The 21,467-nt window shown below is 40.1% G+C and overlaps 1 protein-coding gene across 5 annotated transcripts in view; it reads left to right on the top strand.

Moving 5' to 3' along the window:
- The window catches only part of SHISAL1 (shisa like 1), a 71,484-nt gene that overhangs the window by 1,246 nt on the left and 48,771 nt on the right, over positions 1-21,467 (top strand). The gene's annotated exons all lie outside the window — the stretch shown is intronic.

Genomic DNA, 21,467 nt, shown 5'->3' with positions numbered 1-21,467 from the left:
CATTACCTCGTTTAGCTACGAAGCTCAAACTAAGACGTGGTCTGAGTTGCCTCGTGTTCAAAGACATGTTAGTGCTAAAACCTGCGATGTTACTTATCTTTTTGCTTGTGTGTCATTTGGCAGCACAGAACCCTTTGAGGAGCTTCGTGTTGCAGTCTTTGCTACAGCTGAGCTGGGAATCAGTGGTGACTTCCTCTGTAACTTTGTCATCCTGCTGTGGTGTGACCTTGACAGGTCTCTCTAACTTCTTCCTACCCCACTCTGCTCAACAAAAGGAAATGTCGCTCACTTGCACCTGTGCTCTGAGCTAATCAAACAAAACACTTTATCTAAGATGGAGTACTGTTAAAACTGAGTATTTGAGTGTATTGTCCTCTGTTACGAGGAGTGAACATGTATTATATGTACCTTTTCCCTAATGGTAACAATCCTTCTTTTGAACTCCAGTCTTTATTTAACACAGCACAGTCCTGCTGGTCTTCAAAAGATGTGAACTGTTACCATCCAGGTGAAAACAGTGATTCTAGTGCCATTTTTGACTTCTTTCCTGGGTTAACTTCATCATAATCAAGCAAAACCAGAGTCTTCAGCATTCTGAAATTTGTAGGAATAGCCACTGTTACAAAGAGTACACCTCCAGTGAGAAGATGCAAGAGCAAGGAAAGAAAATGCTGTGAAACTGAATGACAGTCTTGATCACTTGCCTTAGCATTGCAACCTGAGAGGGACTTAAAAGTCCCTTTTTTTTAGAGAGAATGAGCAAACACACACTTTTAACTTAACTATATGTTAGGTTAAACATCTGAAACTCTCCTACAAATTTTCATAGTTTTTCAAGAGACAGTTTAATATATAATGTTATGTTGAGAGGCATTGAGAATGTGTAAGGAATGTTTTAGAATATTCGGTTCTGAAATACTGCCCGAGAGACGTTCAGTTGTGACTGTTTCAGATTACAGGAGTAGGAAGTTATAATAGTAGGGGAACTTCTGTATGAAGCACACATTCTTTCTTCTTTCTTGAAACACTCCTTCAGAGTGAATAAACTGTTATAAAATAACTGTCTCTTTCATGTTGTGAAAAAGAGTCTATCCTCAGCTCAGTCCAGCAAAGTGCTAAAACATCTGCCTCATGCCAAATGCATTAGAGTAGGCAAATCACACTTCAAGCTTTTACTGGAACACCCCAAAGGTATTTTTACTGAAATACCCCTAAGGCCCGTGACCTTGACTTTTATATTATGTTTTTTAACACCTCAAGAGTGAGATACCTGTCTGAAAATATTTCTTGTGAGTTGAGACCTCATGGTACCAGGGAGTACCACTGGTACTTTACCAGTGAAGTAACTTTATGACAATCCCATGAATACAAAGAAAGAAAAGAACAGAAATCTTAGTTGTTGTCTTGTCTCCTTTGGATGTCATTGACTTAAATTTCCATGCTGAATAATTGAATTTTTACTACTTAGTGCTACACAGTCAATACAAGTAGAGAGAAAATGATACGGGTTTTACTCTGCTTCACATCCTCTGTAAAGCTCAGCCTTTTATCATTGTTTGTAATGAGAGCAACAGATACTCCAGTTCATCTTTCAGACCCTAGGTGCTGCAAGGAGGGGAAAAAAATTTCTTAGCTTTATTTTTTAAGACTAACAACAGCAAGAAGAATCATTTGTAACAAGCTATCACTGATAAAGGGGTTTTGTTTGAGGGAGTGAGAAAAAAGTATGTAGGCATGAAGGCTAAGTCTATAAATATGGATAATGATATTGGTTTGCATTGTGTTTTATTCAGCATTATGCCAAAGTAGCTTGGCTATAATGAATACTGTTCTTTATAAACAAAAATGCTTCTAATGGTGATCGTATTCAAGATACTCAAATTGCTCAAGCAACCTGTTGCTCAAAATTTGCTTTCCTGTGGAAATGGGGTTAATGTTCTTTGTTTTTCTGGTGCAGAAAGTTCCACACACTGGAACAGTATTTAGAGGAGGTGGTTGAGCTCTTTTCTCTGTAACTGATCTATTCTGGACAAAGTCACTTTACCTCCACTATTTTAACTCTTCCCTACCCCCTCTAATCATCATCCATTCAGTGTTGCTTGTTTGGAGTGTAGAGTTTTGCTATGTGCATGTATTGTGCCTAGAGAGATCTCTGGGGAAGCAGCAAAATGTTAGTGCAGCACAATAGCAAATGGTAGCCAACATTTTTTCTGTCTCAGTCCTTGGTCACTGGCATCTCTACACCAGAGAGATTGTTGGAGATCAATGTGAAGATGTGGAGGAATTAGTTCCTTAACATTTATTTTGCTGAATATATTTGAAGGAAGCAGATTTTGGAGAAAAAGTTCACATATCTCTACTCCAAGGACTAGAAAATAAAGAATGGCTCATCACTGCTTTTCCTGTTTGCTGTCAGGTTGAATGTACTCGTTTTCTGGATGGAAAAAATAATATTAATTTAAAATAGGCATGTTGGCAGCAAGGGGCTCACGAAGGGCAGAGACCAGCACTAAATATCCCAAGTGAATTTTTTTTTCCTGTGATTTTAGGAGAGGGTTGGGCAGGTGAGTTTCCAGGTGTACTTTCTGAGCTTATAAAATGCACAGCCTCATTTGACAGGAGCGAGTAATGGTATTAGGAAGGTATGAGAGATGTTCCTGTTATTCCAGTTGTGAACTCAATTATGTTCTTCAGGAGCTACTGTAAAGTCTTTATACTTCAAATGGTGGTGTACTTGACTTAGCTATAGGGTTTTTTGTTTGGTCTTCATTTCAAAATCCCCCTATTAATCAATACTTCTGATAAACCAGTCTTTTAGATTGAGGCAGGATTGTTTCGTATGAAAGGTTTGCAGATGAAAAACTGACTTTTAAAGTGATATATATGGTAGGCTTATTTCTGCTTTTTATCGGAATTTAATGGCCGAACTTAAGATAAAACAAAGACTATATTTTTTACATACCAGTAGTTATGTAAAACTCTCCTGTTTCTGAAGCTTCTTAAACGTGAAGATGTAGAAAACCTCCTTTCTGACCTTTCACTTACTCCCCATAGTTTTAATGAACCATGTATAATAATTTCAAAACTACTTAGGCTTTTAAGGCCCAAGTTTGAAACAACCCAAAGAAATCTGTGTTTTTAAAAAATACATTCTGGAGAGATGCCTCTCCCCGCCCTCTCTGAAATGCCTGATTACACACATGCAAATTCATGTGCTCGAACTCCCAAGTCATTTTGGAAGTTTTGCACCTGGATGTGTTTTCTGCTTGTAAAATAGAGATGTCAGCTCAAATTACTATGAAATTCAAGGTCCTCCCATACCTGTATTGCTCAGAGGAGTGATGGGGTTCAGCAGCCATGAGATGCTGCTGCTGCTCTGCCTTTCCCCTTCAGCTGCTGGGATGGGCTGGCAGGGGGAAGGAGCCAAGGAGTGGATTTGGGATTTTCTCTGGGAATAAGGCAGGGAGAGGCTCCCCTCTGCATGTGCTGCAGCCCTCCTGCTTCTCCTGTGGGAGTCTCTTGGTTTGTAGGCTGACCTTTCCACACCAGTGAAGCTAAGCAGGCCCTCCCAATTTTCTCACTTTATGCCAAGATGTCTGATGTTGCAGACAGGGAGTCTGTTCCTGCTCTATTTGGAGGCAAGGGCAAAATTCTCACTGATTTCCATAGGAACAAGATGTATTCCTAAACATACTTCAGTAGCTAGAAAGAAACTTCCTAATAAAGAATCAGACTCACATAACACAGAACATGAAGCATTGTTCTGAGCTTCACTTCAGAGCTATTAGAGTAACAGGTCTGCAGACCAAGCACTGCAAGCAGCAAATCTCAGGGCATTCCTGGCAGCACTGTCAAGGATTATCCACTCTCATTCTGCCCAGAGAAACAACTGAGGCTTCAGCATGTCTCTGATAAAATCTTATTTATTCCAATGGATGCCATTTGAGCCCCTTAGGTGTATCAGGAGTGGAGCTGGAGGAGCAGTGAGGTGTGATGTAGTAGCTGTTGCACAAAGGATTTGCTACCTCAAGCAGAAAAGGCAGTGGGATTTCAATTTACCTGAAGAAGCAAAGTGCCCTCTCCCACACTGATGTGGGAGTCTCTTGGAAGTTACCAAAGAAAACTTTGGAATGTAATTCTACTGCTCTGTCATACTCTAGCCAGACTGGTTCCTAACTAAAATTTTTTTCTTCTTTATTTGGGTGTTATTTTTTTTAAGGAAATGTTCCAGCCCTCATTTTACTGACATTCCTGTGTTGCTGTTTCACAACAGTGAATCCTTTCCAGTTACAGGCTCTTTCTTTAAGAGGGGTTCAAATGAATTACCTTAAGCCTGTTGGAGGCAAGGGTTTCCAGATGTAATTCATAGGTATCTGTGCTTTCTTCCTTTCCCTAATCCATGTATTCCATTACTTTTGTCATTAGAAAGGCTCTGTTCTATCCAAATAGAGCTATCAGGACTGCTTTTTCACACAATTTTCAGCTTGTGGTAGTCAGAGTATCGTTTTCTCTGGTTATCTCTCATCTTGGACTGGTTTATTTTTGTGATGAACATTTGGGAAAGTGCATTTTTTCCCCCTGTGCTGTCTTAACAGCATCACCATTTGTTAAATTCTTCTTTCCTTATTCCTCTTCCCAATAGTTAGTATATTTATTAAAATTTAAAAAAGATTCGTCTTGTAAAGCATATACCATACATGCTTTCCACTTTTTCAGGTAATTACTATTAACATTTGAAAATACAGACAGAAGTGTAGAGAGATAAACTTTTCCAAGTGCATCCACTTTGGACGCTTTATCTCAAATGGCAAATATAAGTGTTCCATATGTATTAAAATCCAGAGTTAAGTTTGGGTTCTTTGTTCATGTCTTGGTTTTTTTTTCAGTATGACTATTACATATAATTGGACAGAAAGCTGCCATGATAATAGACCAAGCTTCCTATCCTCAAGATACAAAATATTTCTATTTCTAAAGGTACAAATATCCCAAACGCAGAGCTTGAACACAAGAATGCTCGAATGATTTGCTTGAAAGTTCTGGCCCAAAGTTTTGTAGTTCTGGAGAACTTTTTATCCCAAAGCAGGGAGTTGTCAAGTGTACGTGAATGGAAACTGAACAACATCTTCACAGGATGGATTTCATTTCTATTTTGTTGTGAAAACAAGACATTAATTCTTCTAACATGCCAACTGTCACCTAAATTCCCTTTATAGATTAGTGGTGAAGGAGCCCTGACCTGAATTAAACACTGGTTCAGTATCTGGCTTCTTGGGAGACAGACAATATCACTGATAGATAGGGCTGGAATGCAAAAGTCATGGCAGAAATCAGTGAGTGGCTGTTCTCAGTACTGAAAGCATTTTTTTAGAGGCAAGTTCAGTATGATGTTCATTACCCTTTTTAATTGGAGTTTTAAGAGTAATTCATTGCGATTCTGTTGTAAAGTGTTGTGATGTGGCAACATTTTGTTGATTAAGATATTGCTGGGGATTCATTTTTAGAAAATACTATTGGCAGGGATTTAGAAACCTGGACTCCAGCCAGGAAGTGAACAATCACTGGAGCCAGCTCTGCCGGGAGATTCTATACACACACGTTGAATATTTGTTAATTATGCCTTTGTGTTGCAGCCCCTCTCATCCCTGTTTTGGGCAAGTCTGTGATTTCTTGTGGGAAATGGTGGAGGGGGCTGGCAGAGGGGTGCAGTGCAGGGACATTGGCCAGGGCAGTGGCACTGAGCCACGTCCTGTCCCACAGCCCCTTCAGGCAGGTGACCAAGGCAAAGGATCCCAAGGTCTTGGTGCTCTTCTGCTCCTACCCTGTGGTTTTTGACAAGTAGTTCCACTGCTGGGAGAGCTGCAGGGTGCACAAGTCACTGTGCTCACCTCTGCCTCAAAGATCCCTGTCACTCTTCTTCCCATTTCCTTTCTTCCTTTCTGCTGTTCCTCTCCCAGCTAGGGCTGGTCAAAGGCAGCTCCTTGAAACTCCAGAGGGTTTACCTCAGAAACAAATTTTATATAAGAAACCAGCTCATATTGTACATTTCTGGTGATAATTGCTTTTTAGGAGTCTCATACCTAGAGCTATATTGATAAATTATGAGCTTGTCTTGCAGCAATTCGCCTTTATTTTAGAATAGAAGGGCACAAATGAAGAGTTACCGAGCAGGGCTCTAACATTTCTTTAATATGAAATAACTGTTTTCAAGACAGGTATCCTCCTTTTGCAAGTCCACAGGCAAATTCCTGTTTATTTTAATGGCAGCAGGGTCAAGCCCCATGTGCCTGAGGGCTGCTATTGTGAAAGTAAACCCTGCTGAGTCCCCTCTGCTGGAATAGAGATGCACTCCTGGGCAGTAAGCTGAATATAACAATGAGAAATTAACGAGGAAGGGAATTGGCAGCAGTGGTACTACTTTTGCCTTTCTGCTCTTTATCACTGGGGCCATGATCTCACTGCAGCCACAGAGACATGGTGGGAATACAGTGATGGAAGGCTCCATTCCTTCTAGGAAAGCCAGGGCAGCAAGGCGGGCTGGTGGAGCTGCTGTTTATGTGAAAGAGCAGCTGGGATCTGTTGAGCTCTGCCAAGGAGTGGGTGAAGAGCAAATCAGGAGCTTATGGGTGTGTGAGGGTGACAAAGCTCTGGAACTGCCTTCACAGAGAGGCTGTGCAGTCTCCTTTTCTGAGGAGATTCCAAAACCACCTGGATGCAGTCCTGTGGAACTTGCTCCAGGTTACCCTGGAGCAGAGGGGTTGGGCTGGATGATCTCCAGAGGTCCCTTCCAGCCCCATCCACTCCCTGTTTCTGTGATTAGATTGCCACGCTTTTGTGTCACACAGTCCATTAATTCAGTCTTTGTTAGACAGACTTTTCTTTGTCATAGTAACATGTTAATAGCAGGGAAAGTTCTATCTATCATTAGTCATTGAAGCCCTAAGGCCAGCATCTGAAGTTTGCAGCCTTTTTTTTTTTTTTCTTTCCCTAGAATCTCTTGGACAAGAGAGAAGTAAATATGAATCTACATGCACACATAGCTCTCCTTAAAATTAATTTGCATTGCATGTATTCATTTGGTGCTTCTCTATTGATCTGCTCTCTCTGTGATGAGAGCTGCAAGAAGGTTAATGCTTATGGCAATTTTTGGTTCCGTTTTTAACCCCTATTACTATTCCCTAATTCTACCTAGCTTCTCCCTAAACCCTCTGAGTTTGGACTGAAGTGGGAAATTTTCAGTAGCATGAACATGAGTTCAAGTGACTGAGAGCTATTAAGAACACAATCTATTCCTTTGTGTTGAACATAAGTAACTGCTCCAAACTTACTGCAGTGATGGAAATGAAATACAGAATAAACGTGTTCAGAAGGGTTCTTTGAAACATTTAAGGCATTATTTTTCTCTTTTGATCACAGAAATTTAATCCAGTAGTCGTAAACCAATGGTAATCATAGAGCAACTTTAAAGCCTCAAGCCAGAGCTCCCACCGTGGTTTTCAGGAGCACTCTGTACTGTGCCTGTCATAGAAAAGCCCCATTCACAGCTCTTGGTGCCAGCTTTTTGAGGAAAGATAAAAGAGGAGCAATATTCTCAAGGAAGCCAACGCTTTTCTTAAGCAGGATGTGTTTATGTTACTGTCCTTTTTGATAATTAGGCACAGAAAGCAAGCATTATTTTTGCTTTCCTGCATATTACAATTAAAAACCTTGTGTGAAATAAATAATGTAAATGAAACTGTAGTGGGATCACTCACCATGATCAAAGCTCAGATTTCTCCGTAGTTTCTGAATTTGTTCTGTATTGTCAGCCCTATATCCTTTTTTGGGTGGGCTTAGGCAGACAAATGGAAATCTTGTACTTTGCTTTAGTTACCAAGGTTGGGATTGACTGTGTTTTGCAGTTCACTGCTGGCATGGGCTGGCTGCCCAGCAGCTGCCCACAAACTTCCAAAATGAGCCAGGCTTCCATCTCAAAATATTTGCTGGGGTCTTCTTCCTCTTTGAGCCTTCCATGGGAAGTAATGCTGGGGCTGGTAGCAGTGATTTTGTTTCAGGCAGTACTGATCAGAACTTGGAAAATCATTTCCCTGTTTCGTGAGCCTGATTCCTCTTTCCTTTGCTTTTTTCCTTTCCTTTTCCTTTGTGCCTGGTATGAAGTAAATGCTCTGGTGTTTTAGTTTCAAGCATCAAAACCAAACAAATGTTTTGCCCATTTAAACATTAATTTCTTTTCTAATTTTCTTCCAATTCAGCTGCCAAAACAACAAAAAAGCCTGTCAGTTGCATAGCCCTTATGGAGAGTTTGTATCTGGCACAGAGTGGCCCTCCACACGAACATGTTTTTTCCTGTGAATTGAGATGCTGAGCACAGATATGATCAGTTTGTTTCCAGAGCCATCATCATTGCAAGCTCTCAGAAATCCTATCCTCCTGCACAAGAGCATTTTCCATGATTGAACAGCCAGAGACTTAGAGTTTGAAGAGTTTCGGAAACCACTAAAAAAAAACCCCAAAGTTTTGTTGAAGGGAGTAGATTACCTATGTCCTTTTCTTGAAAACAAAGCTAAGCCACGGTCCTCAAGGAATTTGGTATCTTCAGTTCTTAAGCCCATAATGGCTCTTCTTATGATAGAATCACAATTTTTTTTAATCCTCTTTCAGTAAGTGTAAAGAGTATTTTGTGATAAATACCTCTTGGGTTGTAAGGTGGAATTATCTCGCATGTTGTTTCTGTATCCAAGCTGAGCACAATCCATCAGAATGATGGTTTTATTCCTTTGGGGGAGCAGGAAGAAGGATGTAACCAAAATTGAGTTTTCTAGCTGTGAGTAACAAAGCAAACCCAGTATAGTGTGTTCTACTGCCAGCAAATGCAATGATGCACCAAAAACAAACACAGTGACCCAGCAAGTATGCATAGCAAGAATTCAAAAACTCAGAGCCTGAATTTTGAGGTACCAAATGGCAGTGGATGCAATGGGAATTAATTGGGATGGCAGTTTCTCTGGCCTTTCTTCCCCTGTGAATAGGATCCAGAATTTCCAACAAGGTTAAGCAGAAAGGTCAATGCCTTAAAATGCATAAACCAACACCTAAACCTGAAGTCTGTTCTGTCACAAGAGTGAATGGTCTCTGCAAATGAAATGCTATGAGCAGTTAGAGGTTCTGGCACATCAGGTGGATGAAATAATGTTTGAAGAACATATTGCTTTAAGACAGGAGTAGTAAGTGCCACTTAAAATTTAAAAAATAAGTTCTTCTGCATGATCTGGCGTTTTTAATGGTGTGATGTGGCAGCTTTTGGTCAAAGCTGAAGATCACCAGATCACAAACCCTTCGTTGTTTTGTACCGTATAAAGCACAATACAGCAGAAAGTAAAGCTATCAAACACAAATGATCAGCAGGATGCTGTAAGGCATAAGTATCTATACAATATTAGGTTCTTTAAAAAAGAAGATAAGTGACATCTCATTTCTGTTTCATTGTGACAGCAAAAGGGAATAGCTGCTTTCCTAGAAACAATTTAATGACTGCTGTGACTCTTGGATTGGGCACGTGACACAGGACAAGGGTGTAAGAGTGGATGTTTGGATCAGGTTTAGCATCCTTCTAGCTTGTTACTATTGCCTGGGCCAAGTATTTTATCATCTAAGTATAGAGAAATTGTATTTCTCCAGATACACCCTCTCAGCTTCTGGCTGGCTGCCTCACAGGTATGTTCTGTCTGGCAGCAGAGTCACAGTTTTGTGTTTAATAGCTGTTGGTGGGAGTTTTTATCCATAGAATTTGCCTAATTGTTCTTGAAAGATAAGCAAACTTCTGTCATAAAGAGAACATTTAAACTGCATGCTGTGTGGGAAAACCACCTCCTTTTGTTGTTTTTCAGAGTGCAATCTGATAATTTGTGTATTATGAGAAGTCATGCAGGATTGCTGTCTATTCAGTTTGTCAATGCTGCTTGTAAATTTTTGTAGACTTTTATCAAATTCCTTCCCAAATGAATCTTGCTATTGTGTTCAAATGCTTTGCATACAGAAAACATTTTACAGCTCTTACTATCCTTGTCATTTCTGATCCCTTTCCAGCTCTAGAGAGGTAGAAAAATCATACCATGATATAATGAGCTTTTCTCCCCCCCTTTTTTTTCTGATCAGCTTCTGAAGTTCTATCTGCTACTGAGTACTAAATCACTATCTGAATAGAATTGATGTGCAAAATTTCATTACAGCTTTCCTGTCTCTCTAAGATGCTGTAGCCTGCCCAGTGCTGAGGGGAAGGGATTTCCTCCTGCATTACTTTGCGTTTACCAGCATGAATTTCATTCACCGTTTTATCCCCCAGTTCCCTAGTGAGTGATGGATCCTGCTAGAATGATTTCTGAGTGAAGGCAATGATGTGTTCTCCAAGCTGGGGATGCTTTGAGGAGGGAATCAGCTCAGTGTAAGGGAAAGTGCATCTCGGGTCTTGTTGTAGTTTTGAGGAATTAGACCTAAATTCTCTGAAATAAATTTGGTCAAGAAATTCTGTTAAGCCTGTGCAGTTCTTTGCCTTCTGGCAGAGAGTCTTTGAAGGACTGAATGGGCAAAGCTTGACAGGGTAACAGTGGGATTGTGGAAGCTCTGCTTTACTACTTTTCAGCATCAAGGGCAGCAGTGGGACAGGAAAAGAGACCTGGAATCACAAAAAAAGAGATAGAGGTTGGTCTTCACTGAAAATCCCTTAACTTAGAAGCAGCATCTTGATGGCAAGATGACTACTGTGGTTGGTACATGATCCACTGGCAGCAGAGACATTGACACTCTTACATACACTGATCAGCGTGCTGTTTGGCTTTTCTCAGGTGGTAGCACTAAAACTCTTTTCCACTGTGGTGGTGTGCTGTGTTTCTTGTACAGATTTAAAGTTTCTGTGACGGAAGGCTCTTCTCGTTTTTGCTCCCTGTGCAGTGTTTTGGTCAGCAGTAGGAAATGGGTTCCTTGGTGATGAGAGAAGGGACCTTCATTCAACATGATCAGATTCCCAATGTTTGTTCAGACTGCTTTAAAACGTGTTTTCAGGGATGCAGTAGGTGAGTTCCTCATATAAAGGATTCTTAAGATGTGTCTTCTCACCAAATAAGAAAAACCTTTGAGGTTGTCAAATCTTCCTTCCCCTATAAACCATAAGTTTTGTCTATCTGGAAACTAGCCACATTTTCAGTGAGCCTCCAGGTGCTGAGGGATTTTCCCTCTCACTGTCCTTACCCTGGCTAGAGGATGGGTAACCAGCACCTCTTTAGGAAAGCAAGTTTCAGTTCCTGGTGTTGCAAAAGAATTTGGTTTGTGGTGGAGTCACAGAGTATGCTTAGCCAAAGAACTCATGAAGACTTCTATCTAGATGGGCCTCATGTGAGTTTATCTCGAGGAGACAGAACTATCACTGAACATTATAAACAACACATAATAGCAACTCAGATTGGATATTGAAGGAAATTGAGTTGTTTTTGCAATAGCCCTTTGGCATCTTGTGATCACCTGAACAGTTTGAGGTGCCTCCATTTGCAAATGTGGTATTAAAGTTGTTTTTATTGTTAGGGAATTTACCTTCTTTCTTTGATTTACTCTGTGAATTCTAGTTCTTTCTAGAGCTGTTTAGACTCACGTTTAGTCATGCTGTTTCTTTGAGGTTAAGACATAAGCTTTACTAGCATTAACCTCTATCATCAAAATATCTATGCTCTTCCTTTATTTGCCTTCTTTGCTGGAAAAGTAATCTACAGAATACATTTCCTTAATGGATACCATAAAGATATTCTGAGTTTCCAACAGCTTTAGACAAACCTCGTGCTGTCTTAAGATAGAGAGAACACATGGAGTCATTTATCTCTCCAGATTTTTCCCCCTCATTCTGTTTTCACATATTTGATTCGGGAATTTCAGTCAGTATCTAAATTCTACCTCCTCTTGTGCTCTAGGGGCATTCACCCTCTGCTTGTATAGGTTTTTCCAACAGCTATATGATCAAGAAAAACTCTGCTCTCTATCTTTAGGCACTGACTGCTGAGTGCTTGAATTTTTGAGATCTGTTCTGTTATCATGCTAATATTTTCCTTCCACCCTGGGTTAGCAATGTGATATATGCAAGAATGGCCTGGCTAGTGAGCAACCAGGTAATCTCAGTGATGGGTAATTCCTCCTCCAATGTGCTGCACCCTTCTCAGTTCATTTATTGAAGCATTCTATTCTGCCATGGCAAAAGAAAAGTGCTCTTGAACCTCAGTTTAACTTTTTTCTGTGAAGTGCTTTTTCTTTAAGTTTGGAAGTCGTGATTTGGCTAACTATGCTGACTTGGGTATGCCAAACACAAATGTAATAAGCAGACTGTTTAATTTCAGGCTGATAGTCTTGCTTATCTTCCCCTAAAGCTTTGTACATAAGTCTGCAGTAGAATACTTTTGAATTAATTCTCCTACTGACATGGTTCTCAGTGATGTTATGCAAGCTGTGGTCCTTATGTGCTCTTATTAAGTGAAGTAATCCTCTTGTAGTCCCTGCATCTGTCCTTCCCATGGCAGGAAGTTACTGTGCTCTCAGATTGTCAGAGATCCATGGGCAACATTCAGCATCAGGTTTCTTTTGCTTGTACCAGTCTGGGCTCTTTGCAGTTTGCAGAGTTGCTGTCCACTGTGTATAGTTGGATTTTCTTCACTTGGCACATCCTCATCTCCTCAAGAAAGTTCAAGGCTGCATCTTGCAGTGGTCAGCCTGTGTTTCCCTGTCTTTTGTCAGTGCAGTATTCCTTGTTTATCTCTGATGAGGCCAACCTTGACCCTCTCTGTCACGTTTGACTAAAAGACAATGAACTGCTGCCAGACATAAGGTGTTCTAAAGCTGTATCTCACTGGACTTGATGTATTCATGCTCAGTGGAGTTCTCTCCCTTCTTTGTCTTCCAGATGGAGATGTTAATATTGATTTGCATGTGGAAAGCCCCTCTCCACTGAACTGAGCACAGATACAGATCAGTGTGCTGCAGGAGGTTTCTAAAGATGGGTCAGAGGTGTCCCAGGAATGAATATCTGCCTGGGGAGGTCTGCTTAACTCACCCCTCTTCTACCAGAGGCATTGAGTGGACAGCAGATTCCTTGTCCTGGTGTAACTTAGGTGTGGTTTGGTTAGCTTTGTTTCCCTTCCTAGGATACCATTCTGTGCTTGATTTTGGAGGTGAAGCATGGGGCACAGCAGCCTGTGCCCCAGAGCTGGGCCCTTCACAGGGCTGTGTCTAGAGATGGGAAACAAGAGTGACCATGTGTGATCCATCCATCAGCATGGGCCAGTGGCAGCTCCTGCTCTGGGTAATGTGAGCTTATCCAGGAGCCTTGTTCCCACCATCCCTCTCTTATTAGTGTCAGTTATTGGATAAATACTCAGCCCATCCTTTTGATGAAGTTCATCTTGGACAAGGAAAGAAAATGAGACAACAGAGCTCTATTGCCAAAAAACTCGAGCCTTGTGTATTCACTGCTACCTAATAATTGCAAGGCTGACATTTCAGATAAGGCCTCTCACAGGTATGTGAGCATTGTTTAACTAGTAGTTCATTAAATATATTAATAGTTTGTTTCCTTATTTTAAGTTTCTTAAAATCTGTAACTTGTTTGCCATTGATTGGTCATGGTTATTTAATCTTTGGATTCTCTGGAGATGAGAGACTGGGGAGAGGGGATATATTGTTAAAAATCACACAGAGGTGCCTGTTGTGTGGTACCAATTGAAGAGATGTGGGCTAAAACAAAGCAGACATCAGTTGTTTGGATATGAGACTCTGGGCAGCAAAACTGACTCTGTTCAAAGTGCTCAAGGAATTATTTCCAAACCATTTGTAAAGCAACTTAAACTTTTCTCAATTATGAAGTATTATATGATGATTACTATGGAAATAAAAAATACCACCCTTGCTCCTGTTTTCAGTTAAGTTCTTCCTTAGCTACATTGAGCCTTCCAATAATTGGAACAGGCTTTGAATTTTCATTCTGCATGACAGGTTTTAATTTCAAAGTGCACTTAGGACAGAAGACTGTTTTTAACCGTGACAGGTTATAAAAATACCTGCCCCATACCTGCTAGTCCAGTTACCAGGAGTAAGTGCTAATGTTTTTTTACTAAGCACATTTTCCTAAACATGTGAAAGAAATGCTCTTTTATTACTCAAAGGCAGATACTTGTTCAATTGTACTCCAGCCTGTATTTTGCATAAATTTGCTTCCTGTGTGCAGCATCTTTTTCATTCCTGCACCCTTATCGTTGCTAAGCGGCTTTCTCAGTTGTTGATCCATCTTCCCACTCCTCATTTTTATTAATATCCTATCTTTTATTAGAGTCTTGCTTCCATTTATATAGTGTGCCGTGATTCAGCATAGTTAATGGGTGATTTTTACTGAAAGACAGTAAAAGGGCTTTTGGAATAGCTTTTAAAACATATTGTAGTAGGTTTGAAAATGAGATTTGTCACATTTAATGCCTTGAGACAATATAGCTTAATCCAGGCAGATTTCAGAAAATACAACTATTAAGTGGACAATTTATAGATACTTAAAGTTATCGCTGAACATGAAGTAGGTATTGTGGTAATGAAAATCATTGCTTTCCTGATCGTTCAGGATTCAGGACTGCTCAAGGTTGTGACTCATCTTTTTTTTTCTAAACCTACCCTTTCTTTCTTCAGATACATACGAAATCCAGAAAACAGGTGAATTTAGTCTGTTCTTATGAGGATCTCTCTCTCAAAAAAAAATCTTGTTATATCATATCTCATATAAATGCACCATATATCATATATATTATATATGTGCCATTAATAATGTTTCATATTTATCACATATATTGTGTATGTATCACATACTGTATTTGGCATGATTGATTGTATAATATATGATTTTTGTGATCGTCTGTCATATGATATGTGTCATGTGATACCTGCCCCAGGTATCAAATCCTGTGCATCATATCACATCCTTTTCTATCACTTTTGCACAAAGCTGAGGACAGTTAAAGCAGAAAAGTCTAAAATGCCATTTCCATTTTTGTGTGAAGTCCAGTAGAGGCAGAAACTTTCAGGGGCAAGTTTTCTGTAATTCAGTCAAACCCTTTCAGGGATGGTTCAAAATCTTTGGAATCAGTTTCTGTTCCCAGGTGTTGCTTCCATGAAGTATTCTACCTTTGTCCAATGCAGAATTCTTCTGGGCTGACCAAAAGGACTGACACAGTGATAACTTTGCATAATCCAAACAGTGAAAGTCAAACTGCTGTACACAGGGAGCCTTTTTGTTAAGGCACTCTGAATTTACCTGTCAGTTTTTAAAACCCTTCAGAAATACTTCCAAGGAAAAAATAATATCCAAGAGTATTTCTTGCTGCTTAAGGTGAATGCCTGTAAATGCATTATCCAGAAACGCTACAGAAATCTTTCAAATAAAGACGGAAATCACTTTCACATTGCTTGTTCTCTGGAAATAAAACTTGTGTTTGAGCACAAGTCATACTACTTGTAACTACTGACAGAGTAATTTATCTTTAAAAAGCTTCACCTTAGAAAAGTGAGACATCAAAGAGGTCCAAGTCCATTAAGAGAGGGAGGATCTTTAATTTTATTTTGCATTCTGGCTCTTACTCTGCAAAGACCAGAGGAAATTGCAATCCTGGAGCATCAGCACAATCCAGAGCTGTGCTTGCACAGGGAGGAGGGTGTGCCTGCAGTGGCATGTCAGCACTGTAGTGGCTACTAGATAAATCTGTTGCACTGATTAGCACACTTTAGACCCAAATTGTTGGTTGTTTTTGGAGTGCTGAGCAACTGGGTAAAATTTTTAGCCAGTGCACAGATGAATAATCAAGTACCACTCCAGGCTGTTGGGTGCTGTCTGTAGACTGGGCTTAAATATATGGAAATTACCTGTATGCACATGTTCAAATTGAATCATATTTATAATAATGAAGAAAATACCAATGTTGGCATCAATAGTTTTTTTTTTTGTTGTAAAACTGCTGATTTTCCTGATGAAAAGCAGCTCTCTTTAATTATTGGATTACCTTTTCCCAGTAAGAAGGCTCTGAAGGATTTAAATACTCATTTTTTGAGTTATATTATGGGTAACTTTCGAGTGAATTAAGTTTCTCATAGCACTGAGTCAGTGGGAGAATAAACATATTTATCTTCATACGAATGAGCAATCTGAGCCATATGTTTGCATGGTAGAACAATATGAATTATACAGAATGTACAAAGAGCTTTTATTTTCAATAAGAAATTTTATTAAAAGCAAAAAAGCTTTAGTCTGGCTTTTAGTGGTAAAAATAGGTGACATTAATATATATATGGTGCAATATAAATACTTAATGCTTGTGATTATTTCTTCCCCTTCGGGCACAACAAACCTCTCCAGAATGTTTTTCATGCTCCAAATACAAAGGCAAATTGAATTATAATGCAACTGCTTTCCTGGATGGAAAGAAGCTGGATAAAATCTGGGTGCTTTTTCCTGGTTGTGAGACCAAAATGGAAGTTTCCACTGCAGTGGTTCTGGTGTTTGCTCCATGTGAGTAGCACCAGAGAGACCCTGATGTGCTCCTGGTTGGAGGAAGGCTGAACTCAGTTGGCTCCTGTTCCTTTCCACCTCTAAGGCAAACAACAAAATAAAACCTTTACTCGGGTTAGCTGGCACTGCCTTCAGGCACTGATGCACTCTGAATCCTTTCCTCCTGTGGGAGAGGGCCCTTTCTAATATCAATATTTGCTTTCAAAAACATGCTGATCACTCTCTTCCCACGGAAAGTTTGAAGATGTCTGTGGGTGGTCAGACCGATAGGACTGCCCTGAATTTTTAAAATTACTGTTTTGGTTGCAGACGCTTTGTTTGTCCATCACATGGACACTCTCCTGAACTGATTGCTTTCACAGTTGCAATTGAGACGCTTCAATTGAAACTGCTTTTTTCTAGTTCATTGGGCTGATATCCCCACAGGTCTCTTCTGAAGTGCATCTCTTTGTCTTGTAGTTCGGGCATTTAGCAGCCAGTCGGAAACCTTCAAAAGTCAATGTATTGCTGTCAGTGGTGTTGTGTTGTCAGTTGTACCTGTCTGGATGCCAGGCACCCATCAAACCTCTCTGTCACTGCCTCTCTTGGCTGGACAGAGGAGGGAAAAGGCTCTGGAGTTCAGAGAGGGCCAGGGAGAAATCCCTCCCCCATCACTGTCACGGGAAAACCAGACTCGACTTGGGGAAATGGATTGAGTTTATGAACAAAGAACAGGATAATGAGAAGTAAAACCAGTATTGAAAACACCTGCCCCCCACTGCTTCCTCCTTCCCAGGATTAATCTCAATTTTCTCCCTCGTCCCCTCCCAGCAGCACAGGGACGTGGGAATGGGGGTTAAGGGCAGTTCATCACATCTCACCCCACTCTTTTCTGTACCCAATTACAGCTGTGCAAGAACTTTCTTTTGTTCTTAAATCCATTATCCCCTAGGCATCACCACCTTCTCTGCTGGGCCCGACCTTGACCAGTGGCAGGTCTGTCCTGGAGCCTGGGCTGGCATTGGCTCTGCTGGACATGGGGGAAGCTTCTGGGAGCTTCTCACAGATGCCACCCTTGTAGCCCTCCCTTCACTACCAAAACTTTGCCAGGCAAACCCAGTATCTGTATGGTAGATGCTCACCAAGCTGCTCTATCACTCCTCAGCTGGACAGGGTAGAGAAAATGTGATGGAAAACAAGGAGGTTGAGGTAAAGCAGTTTATTAAAGCAAAAGCCAAGATTGGATATGCACAAGCAAAGGAAAAAGCCCAAAGATTTTATTCTCTACTTTCCACCAGCAAGTGACATCCCAGGGAAGCAGGGTTCCAGTGTTGCTCTGGAAGGCAAACGTGGTAAATAATCAATGCTTCCCCTTCCTCTTCCTTTTCTTAGGTTTTGTAGGAATCAATGTCACATGGTCTGGAGCATCCCTTTGGTAAGTTTGGGTCACTGTCCCCTGGTGGGACCTTGCCCACCCCCAGCCCCACTGCTGGGGGAATCTTGGATGCTGTCCCAGCCCTGCCCAGCAGCACCAAACAAGTCACCTTTAATTGTCTTATTTATCTTCATTCCTAGCCAGTTTTCCTTTCTGCTTGCTTTAAGAAGCAATGCCCTCTGGATTTCCTTCATCTCTTTGAAGATTGCAGGTGTTCTCATGCTAGAGAAACAAAGGGGCTCACTCTTCCATATGCAACAGGGATTCTCAGCATGCTGTGATGTCTCAGGTCTGGTTGCCACCTCTTGACTTCCCTGAGGAAGGTGGCCACTTCTCCACATGAGCACTGCTCTCCTCTCTAAGCATATTTTACAGCCCTCTTCATTTGGAGAGCCCCTTTGACAAGCAGGGAGTTTGGAAGGCACAGTGCAGATGCCAAGCCTGGTTATGAACCTGGCTGGGAGGGCTGAGCTGGAATTTGGTACCCACAATGCTGCAGTTTCAAGCTAAAGGCCTGATTAACTGAGAAGTGTTTCCCTAAATGTGATTTTTCTTGAATTCTTTTGTGATCAGTGCTGTGCTTCAAGGTGATTTTTCTTCTTAGACCAAGAGATTTCTATAGTTTAGAACGGCCTTCCCAATTACTGTTTATTATCTTGTAGTACAAGGAAAATAATTAATTGCATGTCTTGCTTTGGAAGTTCATTGTTCAAGATGGCCTTCAGAAGCTGCTATGCTTAGAGCTTATGAGAATGATGAAATTGCAGGTTTGCCCTTTGGGTTGGCATTTGCAGTACACAATTGAGGTAAAGACAGCAGCAGGGGGGAAAAAGGTATGGCAGAGAAGCATCATATGAGATTTCTTAGCTACAAATAATCAGGTTAAGAACAAGGCCTCCTTTTAATTGAATTTCTTACTCACTGGATGGTGTTTCTAGCTGATAAGGTTTCTGACCTAGTGTGATGTACCTTCTCAAAGAAAACACTGTTTTCAACCTATGTGTAAATATCAGTCTAATGTAAAATATTTCCTTACTTCTTCAAATTTATTGGTGTTTCAATATTGCATTTTCTAAGTGCTTCTTTGAAATAAGGATTATGATCCAAGCTTACTTTTCCTTATCAAAGACTATTGAGTTTCTCCCATATTTCTCACAGGACAAGTAATACAAGGCTTGTCCCAAAGAAGGGATACTGAGAAATGGAACTTTTCTGGGAAGTGGGATGCAAAAGTAGTGATACAGCAAGGGCAAATCAGCCCTTTTGTAAAGCAAGAATAAGAGAATGTTAATCTGGTCCAGTAGCATTTATAATTTATTTACAGCTGATCAATAGAAATCATTGAAATAAGATATCTATGCTGATAAGAGCTCTGGAGAAAAGCAGACATTTATATGAGCAATGAAATAATTTATTGCTATGATAATTACATGAAGATTTTTCAGGAAATAATTTTTACTTCAAAACATTTTTAGCCTCGTTAGAGGAATGCAGAAGGAATTTATCTCCGAGACAAGCTTCTCCTCATGCCCACATATCTGGAAGTCAGTTCTGCAGGAGAAGACTGGACTGATAAGGTCTTCTAACCTACTGAACTAGAGCACAGCCTTCTGGTAGGTCTACCAGTCAGCAGAAAATTAGGATGATAAACTAAAGTTCTAGCAGTTGTAAGGTGTAATTCTGCCAACCAAAAAGCCCTGTTGCAGTTCCAGTGATTAGTCTAATGCTTTGAGTCATGTGCATGTGGAATAAGAGCCTTTGAAAACTGTGTAAACCATTTTTTAGGCAGATTACTTCCTTTAATTGGTAAGCTTGCAATGCTTTTTCCTAAGCTTTCTCTACTGAGGCCAGGACAATCGAATTTCTGCATTGTATTAGTGCAGAATGGATAAGATGCTAAATAAAAATTAATTCTTGTCTTTGCATGAAAGACCTTGGATTGGTTAAGCCTTCTTAGGAGGGCTGTGTTTATTTGCTACATTTTGCTGTAACTACAAATCCAGATTGTGTTCCTAAAGTAAAATTTACTGACAATGTATTAAAAGTTTGTTTGGCTTGAGGTTACATTTAGGTCTACAGTAGCTCCAAGAGCTGAGGCAGTGACTCTTCAAGAGCCCTTGGAAAAGCCTCCTTTGCCAGTGTTGTGGTTCCTGAAAAGGACAGTAATCCTACATGGTGATTATATGATAAAAATTGCACCAAACCATGCTGCAGTCTGTGCCTACACTTTTAACTGATGTTGAAGCCCAGATATTAAAACATTGAGGATTCATGGATAAGTGGTTTACACAATATAAGGATTTGTTGGAAGAGGGAAAAAAAAAATAGGACAACAAGGAAAAGAGAGTGACATATGACCTCTGCTGAAATGCCACAAACAAGAGCAATATGTTTATTGGTGTAGAAGACAGTTGATTACCAAGGGAGCTGAGGAATTGACTGCTGACTTTATTTTCAGTAAAATAATTATTCTGAATAGAATTCAAGAATGGAAAGGGGTTTTCAGATCTGATAATTTATATTCACACCATTTTTGCTGAAGGGACTAAATAATAATTTAAGCAGCTGAAAGAAATAGAGGATGGGAAGGAATAGAGTCAGGTTATCTGGCTACCATTCCCTTACTTGGACAACTCTGTTTCCCATTATGCTGTCATTCAGTTTGTCTCATTTATATCAGATGAAAATTATAGAAATATTTCATTTCTCTCTTAAAATAATAGCTGTCTTTCCCCAAAGTTTTCCAGAGATGTCTCTGAGAGTTGTCATTCCAATTAAAATAAGGAAGGCAGATTTCAATTCTTCTTTCTCCATATCAGGCCTCTCTATGTGGGGAATTCTGGTTTGTAACCTGGAACTGAAATGGGTTAATTTTAAATATAAAAAGCCTCTCTGCTCTTCACAAATTCCATTAGATTCAGTTCAGTTACGTTGAAGGTCTAAGTATTTCACCATTCAATATATTTTGGATGTAGTTTGCTGTGCCAAGACACAAAATTGATTGTCTGGGTTATGTGGCTTCATCCATACTGATATTACAAAGTGGGCATCAAAGGCTTTATGGTTGGTGAAAAGAAAATGATTACAGAATGAGCATCTGTGGCAGTTGCCAAAAGGATTAGGTTTTTATTAGACAAGAGGCTAAAAGAAGTGTTGTTACTTCAGGCATTATGTTTTGGGAACAGACCTTGAAAATGCCTTGAGATACCAGGATTAAAATAACACTCTGCTCATAAAATTTGCAAGCATATTGGGGCCCCCCTGCCTTGGATGCTGCAGTTCCAGTTTTTGGGGCGTTTTTTTGGTGTTTTGTGGTTTTTTTCCACTTGTTTGTTTGGGTTTTTGTGTGTTTTTTTTGTTGTTGGTTGGTTGGAGTTTGTTAAATATGTTTTATGATCAGCTTTCTGTATTCCCCATTTAAAGGAAATAGCTAAAACTCTCTGTTTCATATGGTAATAAAATTGCTGCTTAAGAAATGTA

Source organism: Sturnus vulgaris, chromosome 5, assembly GCF_052056855.1.
Source record: "Sturnus vulgaris isolate bStuVul1 chromosome 5, bStuVul1.hap1, whole genome shotgun sequence".
Classification (NCBI taxonomy): Eukaryota; Metazoa; Chordata; class Aves; order Passeriformes; family Sturnidae; genus Sturnus; species Sturnus vulgaris.
Note: the sequence above shows the minus strand (reverse complement) of the source record. Positions and strands in the feature narration are given on the sequence as shown.